The 9176-nt window shown below is 38.1% G+C and overlaps 1 pseudogene; it reads right to left on the bottom strand.

The window, feature by feature from the left end:
- Window positions 1-2636: 2636 nt before the first annotated feature.
- LOC149166475 (KIN17-like protein pseudogene) lies at window positions 2637-4403 on the bottom strand (annotated as a pseudogene).
- Window positions 4404-9176: the final 4773 nt, after the last annotated feature.

The following is a 9176-nucleotide window of genomic DNA, read 5'->3' as shown; positions in this document are numbered from 1 at the left end:
TAATGGGAGGACTATAGTCTTACCCTAGCTGCAAAAAATGACAAGATTTGGCAAACCTAAAAGGGTTCCTAATCTGCGGTCTCAAAGTCTGCCCTAGCCGTAGTAAGGAAGTGTCTTATCTGGCTGCTATCCCAACCCTGGACACAGTTCCCTAATCCGCAATTAAGAGGAACACCTTCACGCCAGTATAAAGGAGTTCTAACACAACATTCTAATTTGTTGTTTTGATGTGCCCTGATTTGCAGTTATGATGAAGCCCTATTTGTATAGAAGGGCTAATAAGCAATAATCTATACACTATAAAAGGGACCTTAAATACACAGTTTGGAAGGGCTTATATTTGTTCCCTAGTCGCAACAAAGTAGCCTAAGTTAAGGGTGTGTTCCTTCTTAGGAGGCCAAGTCAAAAGAAGCACTGGATCAACTTGTTCGGGTATCATTGTGCTTCAGGAAAATTGTGTGTTAGACCGCATGCCATAACACCACAGTCATATATCTCTTATGGGCATTCGAGGGCTCAAATGATCATGATCTAAGGAGCTATCAATAGATGGATAGTAATGATAGATGCAGCATGTTGAATATAGCATAGGTATGTTGGGTACGACATAGTGTAAATGGTAGCAACATTATATCGCTACAGCGTGATGATGGGCATGGTAATGAAGTGTATCACAGAATGATGAGTGCAGCACAAATGTAACAAAGTGCATCACAGTGATGAAGTGCTGCAAGGAGGTGCAGCAGTATGATGGACTGCAGCAACATAATTGTGATATACTGCAATATGCATTAAGTGCATAAAGGGTACAACATAGTGCAGCATGAAGGATGCAACAGAATGTTGATGAAGTACAACAGGATGGGCACAACATGATGATTGGATGCAACTCAGTGATGAGAGCAGCTCAGTCATTGGGTGCAGCACAGTGACGAGCGCAGCATGATGATGAGGTGCAGCACCGTGATGGGTGCAACATGGTGATGGAATCACATTGGAGGATCAATTGAAGCAGTATGTCTTCACCTAAGTTCAAATCAGCTACCTCATGTGCCATCTTCTTAGAGAAGATCTCTACTCTTATTTAGATAAGTCAAAATGTTGACTTCTGATGTATATGTATTATTTCTCTCTCCGTTGAACTATTGAAAAACATATAAGAAGAACTGATAAAGGGTTTCCCCACATTGGGGTTTGTTCTTGGCTGGCGCCACATCTTGTGTCCTCTTGCCTTGGCTTGTTTTCTGCGATTTATGTTTATGTTCTATCTACATTTTACTATCATGCTAAATGTGATTGCTAATCTGGAATTGATATTGAGCTAATATGAAAAATTGAAGTAAATTTGCCCTCAACATAGAACATACCTAAAATTAACATCACACAATGCCACAATGCAAAGATGAGACTCGAGAGTTAGTAAAATTGAGTGGCCAGTATGGAGAGGATGTGTAGAGGTCGACCATACCACAACATGTTGAAGCGAGCTGACAACGCCATACCAAAACAACCCAAGGTCATACCAAATCGAACTTGAAGTTTTATTTGGGTTTCATTGAATTTCAACCCTCAACCAAGAGTTCGGCGAGCCATGTAACTTAGACTACATCTAACTTATATTTACTAAAAAAAGAGAAAATTTACACTACTATAGCTCAAAACTAAAACTCACCAATCAACAGAGTGGTGCACCTAAGGTTTCCTTTTCAAAACAAGAGACACAAAGAGGATATAATATATATGCATCTAGTCACATGCATAAAGCACACAAGTTGGATCAATACAATCTAACCCTAATCTACTTAGCTAGTGCGCCACTATGCACCCTCAATCAAACTCTAGCCCTAATCTACTCAAACAATTCACCCTCTTGCATGGATAGAATTGCCAAAGATTGTATGCCCCACCAAAGGGTAACTGACACTGTTGTATGCATGTATGCAAATTGGTCCTTTGGATATGCACCTTCCTCACACTCTTGCAAGTATCTTTCCTACCCCATCCCTCAAAATTCTGATACTTTCCATGCCAGCATATCTACAAGGAACACAGTCAGACAACAAACAGAATATCTGAGCAAACTTGCAGCAAACAGGTGGGCTCTCTTTTGCTGACAATCCATCATGAAAGGCTGAGGATGTCCTCCTCCCGAGGCAAATCTTGATTTCACATCTTTGATCTCATGTTGGTAACTCATGGTTATCCTTTTTTAGGGGTTTTCCCTCCGAATATAAGGTATCTAGTATCTTAGGAGATTCTCGATTTGTATATTACCATATAGTTTGGTATAGTACTCTTTGGTTCTACCTTACTAATGGTATTGATTACAATAGATGTCTTTGTGTGGTATAATGTCATATACATAAAAAGAATACAAATGAATAGGCATGGCTCGTCAACGAAACTACAAATACAATGACAAACCATAACGCTTGTTGCTAGGCCTGAAGCAAAACTTCCTATTCGGATCAGAACTGTGCAAGGCAGCCAAGTAGTTGTCTCCATTATGGGAAAATTGGTTGTATTTCAAACTGCCCAAGCTATCTTACAGATTCTGAAAATCTAAGTCCGTATAACAATGCCTACCAACAGAAGGAAGACCCTTCCAGGTCTATGTCATTGAGACAAATAAGGCAGGTAGAAAACAGAAGTGACTATTTTAATCAATACATCTGATGGAAAAGCATTCCACTACACAAAATAAGACTTGTATTCCCAATTAGACCTTGGTTTACTGGTGACAGAAAACAACCATTAAACAGTCCACCAGGATTCCATTCTTGCAGTGGTCTGCAACAACCGAATAGCTCGGGATGTTGGTGGGTACAAGTCAACGGTGATTCTGATAGAATACTTACTTATCATACATGGTAACTAAGCTGAAGGAACCCGGTGTTTTGTGGTCTAGGGGGTGTGGTTCTTGCTGCAAATTCCAGAAAACACACACAAGGCTAACAATTAAGGCTTTTACAACATACCAGCCCTATAATCTTCTTTCCGAACTCAATGTGGCGCAATTTTACAAATGTCTTCGTACTCAATTGCCGACAGCACTCTTCCATCATAGATGCTCTTCTCAATCTGCACCTTTGCACAGTACTTATCCGTGTCAATTGCCAGCAGCCTCGCATTGCATCCCCGGTAAGCGCCATTCACAATCCTCACAAGCCCGCCGATCTGTGGTATCACCGTCTCGAGCTCCTCCTGATCAACCCTGAGGACATGGCCACTCTCGATCATCCTAATCTCCCCAACATACTTACCAATGACCTCAACTACAACCCCCTTCTGCTTATAATAACCCTTGTCAGCTAAACTCTTACTCATAACTTTGACCACAATTCCTTCACAGAGCCAATAATCCTTCCTATTCATCTTTTCCTTCGCACGCTCCTGCTCCTCCATCAACTGCGACAAAACAGCAGAGTCGCTAGATTTATCCCCATTAATCCCCATACTCACCTGGTCTTTGCCGCGATCTTTTTCACCATCTCCAAATAAAGAGGACTCAATTTTTCTCTTTTCCGCAGACTCGCCGTTATTTAAAGCGGACTTGGATAGGGAGAAAGCAATCTTGCCGTTAGAAATACCCTGTCCCTTCGCTAAATTTGGAGAAGGCGAGGGTTTGTCCTCCATTTTCGCTGGATCTGGAGAAGTCGAGGGTCTGGCCACCATTTTCGCAGCCCGTTCAATTTGCTCCTGAATTTCCCTCTCACGCCGTTCTTCTTCCGCCAAATCTGACCGTATCCTCTTATTCTTCAAAGATTCCTTGAGCAGAGTTTCGGGCTCTCTATCAATATATGTAATAAACCAACCCTTGGGGGTTTCGTCGACCTTGCATTTGCCCGTTCGCCCCAAATACTTCACGAATTCCGTCAAAGTCGCCCACTGCGTCGAATTCATGTGGATATGATGCCGGTCGGCGATGTATTCATTGTATACGACGGTGGCGGCCACACGACTGAACCTGTGCGTTCTCTTCACATGCTCCAAAAATGCCTTTTCAAATTCTTCAGAGTACCCGTCGAGAAATCTGTCGGGGTTTTGGCCAAAGACATACATTTGGCGCTGGTGACTCTCCGACATGCAGTGGCACTTGAAACCGTTCTCGTCCCTGCACTGTTTCTGGCACATTTGACAGTACCATTTCAGCTTCTGCAGGCCCTTGGCTTTGATACGGTTCGCTATGGCTTTCGGCGTCAGAAATTCGTTCTTCCCCATTGAATTTGATGGACCAAAAAGGGAATCGCAACGAGAGATGACGATCAAAAGGGTTTTCAAAATTTGGGGACGAAACTCTCTGTATGTATATTCAACGTATCAATCCCATTCACGATATCGAAACCCGCAGCCTCCACAATTCCTGCCCTGCAATTGGTCCGGAAATCTGGTTGAAGGTTCGAACAATCAATTTAAAGTGGAGATTAGAAGCATCATTTTATATTAACTATATATTAAAATTATTTTTATTTTCAATTTAAGGTCCGTGGGTTCGGTTAGTTTCTAAGGTGTACTTCGAGGTTGAAATTTCTATTGATACCGTTTCTAGGAATAAACACCTGAGTGCATTTTGGGAAGAACTCTTTAAAATATTTTGTGGGCTATCTCATTTAAATATGTTTTCAATTCTCGGGTTAGATTTGATACCAATTCAATTTGCTGTATGGATTAATTGGTAAGTTAAATATATTAATAATTCATGAGTTGGTGAAGTTTGAGATGTTTTGAGGTATATTTAAATAAACTTTTATTCAGAGGTGTTTATCTTTTCAGTTTTATCAAAGTCTCATTAACACTTAAAAGATGTTATTAGAAGTTAAAAGGATCGTTGACATTACAATTTAACTAAAGACTTATTTGTGTTTTAGTTTGAAAAAGAGAATTGAGTTTTTTAAGTCATTTAAGGTAGCTCATAGTTTTGTGGAAGTATATTATTATTTACTCTTTAAAGAAGTGAATCTCAATGTTTATTGGTGGATTATTTTATGATTATTCTATGATGAGTGTGAGTGTTTTCTTAACCACGAGTTTTAATGTAAGATTTGTTTCAAAGTTAACTTACCCAAAAGACATGAAGGAATTTATCTTTATAAGATTGGGAAAAAATACATAAGGAAAATGGTTAGGTATATCAATTTGAATCTTTATTTTTTTATGTCAAAGCCTAAAGCATTTTCTCGATAATGATTGTTCATTGATGGAGTTGTTTAACTCCCCACTCACCTTAAGCACTTAAGGAGCACAAATAAGTTTTAAGGCCAATAATGTCATTGAAGGTGGATGAAGCTACATAATTCAATACAATAAGAACAATGGGCCTCAAAATACCCCAATGTAAGAGGTTATAGCAATAACTAATCAAAATTAGATTAAGGAAAATGAAGCAATATGATAATATAAATGGAGTATAAAACCCGAGAAAAAAGAAGTGGAATATTGAAAACAAATTATTACATTGAAAATGAACTTATATTAATGAATCAAATGGTGAAAAACATTACAGTATACATAGTAATGCAAAATGGTTAGATTCGGGGTAATGTATCTATAAGAAGAGATGTTATAGCTACATTCATTTTTTAAAACCCATAACAAGATGTTGAAGCCACAATTTATAGTGATGCAAGCAAAAAACCTAAATCACAAGAACCTTAATTCTATGATGACTGTGGTTAAGTGGGAAATCAAGCTAGACAAATCTAGTAGTCTAAAACAAATTGTAGCCCCATCATATCATAACCATTTGATTTGTGCTTTATTTTGGGTCTTCTTTAACTTGTTGGAAAGAATATTAGCACAATGAGTTGGGGCTCTAATCTTAGTGTGTAATTGCACCCAAAAATGCATGGGCAAAGCTCAAAAAAATCATGACTAGAAACTATGAGTATCAAGGTTTATTTTTGAGATACAATGGGATGGGCACTTGGATCAATGCTTCTCCTTGAGTAGAAATAGTCCCTAAAGTTCTTGTACTAGATGGTGAGATTTCTGCTATATTTGCTTCCTAGTAAACCACTTGCTCTAGGAAAGATGTTGCCTTTCTTTGGCAACTCGATATGGTTTTGATTTCCCACTAGTAAATGCTCTTCATCTTGTTTTACATGATCCACCACACTATAGATTTCTCAATGTAGTCAAGGTTGACCTACATAGTGACCAAGTACTCTACCACCTCCAAGGTGTCCAACAAAGGTGGACAGTATCAATGAGACAACACCACATTAAACACGAGATGCAATCCAAAAAAAGGTGAAAGATTCAATTCAAAATTATTCTCACTCGTGCCTTTGGCGATAGTTTAAGGCCCATGTAGAGTGGTCTAAGTTCCAGGTGCGGTCATGTGTTTCTCTCTTTCTATGAGTGCAACAATAACTTGTAACCAATATGAAACTTGTGTGGAACCCGTGATGATCCATCTTTAATCATGTCATTTCTTACACTTATCATTTGATTCCAAACGAATATCATGAACTTGTTAGATGCAAATAATTGTTTCAACAATTTTTTTTGCTTTGTTTATGCCATTCTAGGCATGGGAGGATGTTTCGTGTATTGATTTATGGACAAAGCTACATCAATTAGGACCAATGATTGGATCCCCAAGCATGCATGAAAGGGTTATGGTTGATATTACTATGAAGAGTTCCATCACAATTATGTTGAGCATTACACAAGTTTCCACCTTAGATAGGTGGATGCTTAGAGTTGTACATTTTGAGTATATGCACAATCATCTCATTTACTAATTTTTTTTATGCATATGTCTGGTAGTGGAATCAGTCAATTTGGTGTCCATCGTAGACCAAAAGACAATGAGGAACCTATTGTTCCTATAAGAAACAATAGTCTTTGGCAACCCAAAATGAACCCAAACATTCTTGAATAGATTTTAGCATTAGCTTCTATTGTGATGCTCTTCTTATAGGATATCAAAATTAACATCTTGGAGAATTGATCAACAACAACAAAAACACAATTGTTACCACGTTTAATTAATGGTACCCTTTACATAAAATACATGGAATCTAAACCCTAAGGCTTATATGAAGGGGGAAAAGGAATGGATAGTCCCTACTTCTTGATCATAAGGGTGGTGATGGCACAAGGAGTGCACAATCTAACATACCTATTGATGTTATATCAAAGCTTTGCCTAATAGAAATACTTAGGCAAAGCCATTACTGCATTCTCCACATTGAAATGCCCCATCAAACCACTATATCATGCCTCCCAAATAATCTTCTCACACTCCCTTAAATACATACAAAGATGCAGTAAAAGTATATCCTAGAGGCGAAAGTCAAAAACTTGTTTGCCTGTGACTATTTTCTACTATGTAGTAGTGAAGTCAAGATTGTTGTCATATAGATCGTGCCACCATGAAGTCTTATATCTATAAAATTAAGGATTACGGTCAGTGCCATGTACAAAGATATATTGAGGCAATTTGCAATTCGGCTAGTGTTTTCCTTGTTATACTTGATGTTTATGGAAATTGTTGAAGGTAGATGGACCACTTCTAAATACATTGGTCATTTGAAACTTGTTTTGCATTTGCATAAAATATAAAGGCTTATGGTTAGTGTGGATGATCATTTCCTTTACTAATATATTAGTTTTCCATTGCCAACATCCTTAGACAATGAGTAGAGCTCCTTGTTGTAGGTGGGGTATCTATGAACCATGTCAGGGAATGCCTCTTTATAATAGGGCATTAGATGTCCATGTTGTGTGAGAATTGCATCAATGACATAATCTGAGGTTTTTGGCTTGATTTGAAATGGTTGTTGCAAGTGTGGAAAAATCAAGGATGACATTGTGTAGAGATGATGCTTCAAGTCCTTGAATGCTTCTAGTTGTGCCTTGACCTAGAAAACTTGGCCTTATTTCAATATTATGTTACCCAACTCAAGGGATAAGTAATATGAGAGAGCGCTAATGCAAACAGTCATGTGGTAAAATTTGGTGAGGCTTAAGAAGCTACAAAGCTCCATTGGTGTTTTTAGCGTTGGGCAATCTTATATGACCTAGATCTTCATTGGATAAACATGCACACTACACTCATCCACGATGTACCCCAAATATTGGATTATTTTCATGTCAAATGAGCACCTCTCTAGATTGGCATATAGTTTGTGTTGTCACATGGTGCTTGAAATGTTCTTCCCAAGTTCCATCAAAGATTGTGATATTTTCTAGGTATATAACCACAAAAGTATTAGTGAATGGTCACAAAATATCATCCATCTTCCTCACGAACATTTCCAATGCACTGGTCAAGCCAAAGGGCATGACCAACCACTCAAAGAGACCTTCCTCAGACTTCAAGGTTAACTTCCACACATACATGGGCTCAATTAGCAATCAGTGATACCTTGACTTGAAATCAATCTTTCTGAAAACTTGGAACCTTTGATAACATCAAGAAAATCATTAATCTCAAGGATGGGGCATTGATTCTTAACTATGATTTCATTCAAGCATTTGTAGTTAATATAGAATTGTCATATATGTAGTGTAATTAACATGAATATGGTGCAAAACCCAAGAACATGAGAAAAAGGATAGATAAACACCAAGAAAGATCTCTTTGATAATAGAAAATAGAGAGTTGTGTTTACGTGCCTCTTCAAGGGGCTAAAATCCTAAAGAAATGCTCCAAATACAATCGCAATTCTTCACAACAAATTTCTACTCTCTATATATTTATTTATAAAGAATCTTAACTACCTGTGGGCCCCCTATAATGAGGGTCAACCAACTAATTTGGATCTTACTAATAAAAATAACCCTTTTTACAATGAATGATAATTAATTGATTATTTAATGGGCCTTCTTCAAGGAAGGTGGCCTCATACATTAATAAAGTAATTAGGTAAGGGGGTTAGGATAGGACCCTAACATGCCCCCTTCCTTCAAAAGAAGCATCATCCTCGAAGCTAAAGGTGAGGAAATTGTTGGAGAATTGTTGTTGGTTCCCATGTAGAATCTTTTGGTTGCATAACTTTCTATAGGATCAATACTTCCTTGATAATGTGCCAGTGCAATTAGCACTCTCTAGTATCCAATACTACTTATGGTTATAGCCAAATGGAACCTTCTTCATCAAGTTCTAATGGGTTGGTCTACACTTTGCAATTTGATCCCACAACCTTCTTCAAACAAGACACATGAAA

The sequence above is a fragment of the Pinus tabuliformis genome, chromosome 5_1 (genome assembly GCF_031772625.1).
Source record: "Pinus tabuliformis cultivar Carrire ecotype Pingquan chromosome 5_1, CPIR1, whole genome shotgun sequence".
Classification (NCBI taxonomy): domain Eukaryota; kingdom Viridiplantae; phylum Streptophyta; class Pinopsida; order Pinales; family Pinaceae; genus Pinus; species Pinus tabuliformis.
This window is presented reverse-complemented; position numbering and strand designations above follow the sequence as displayed.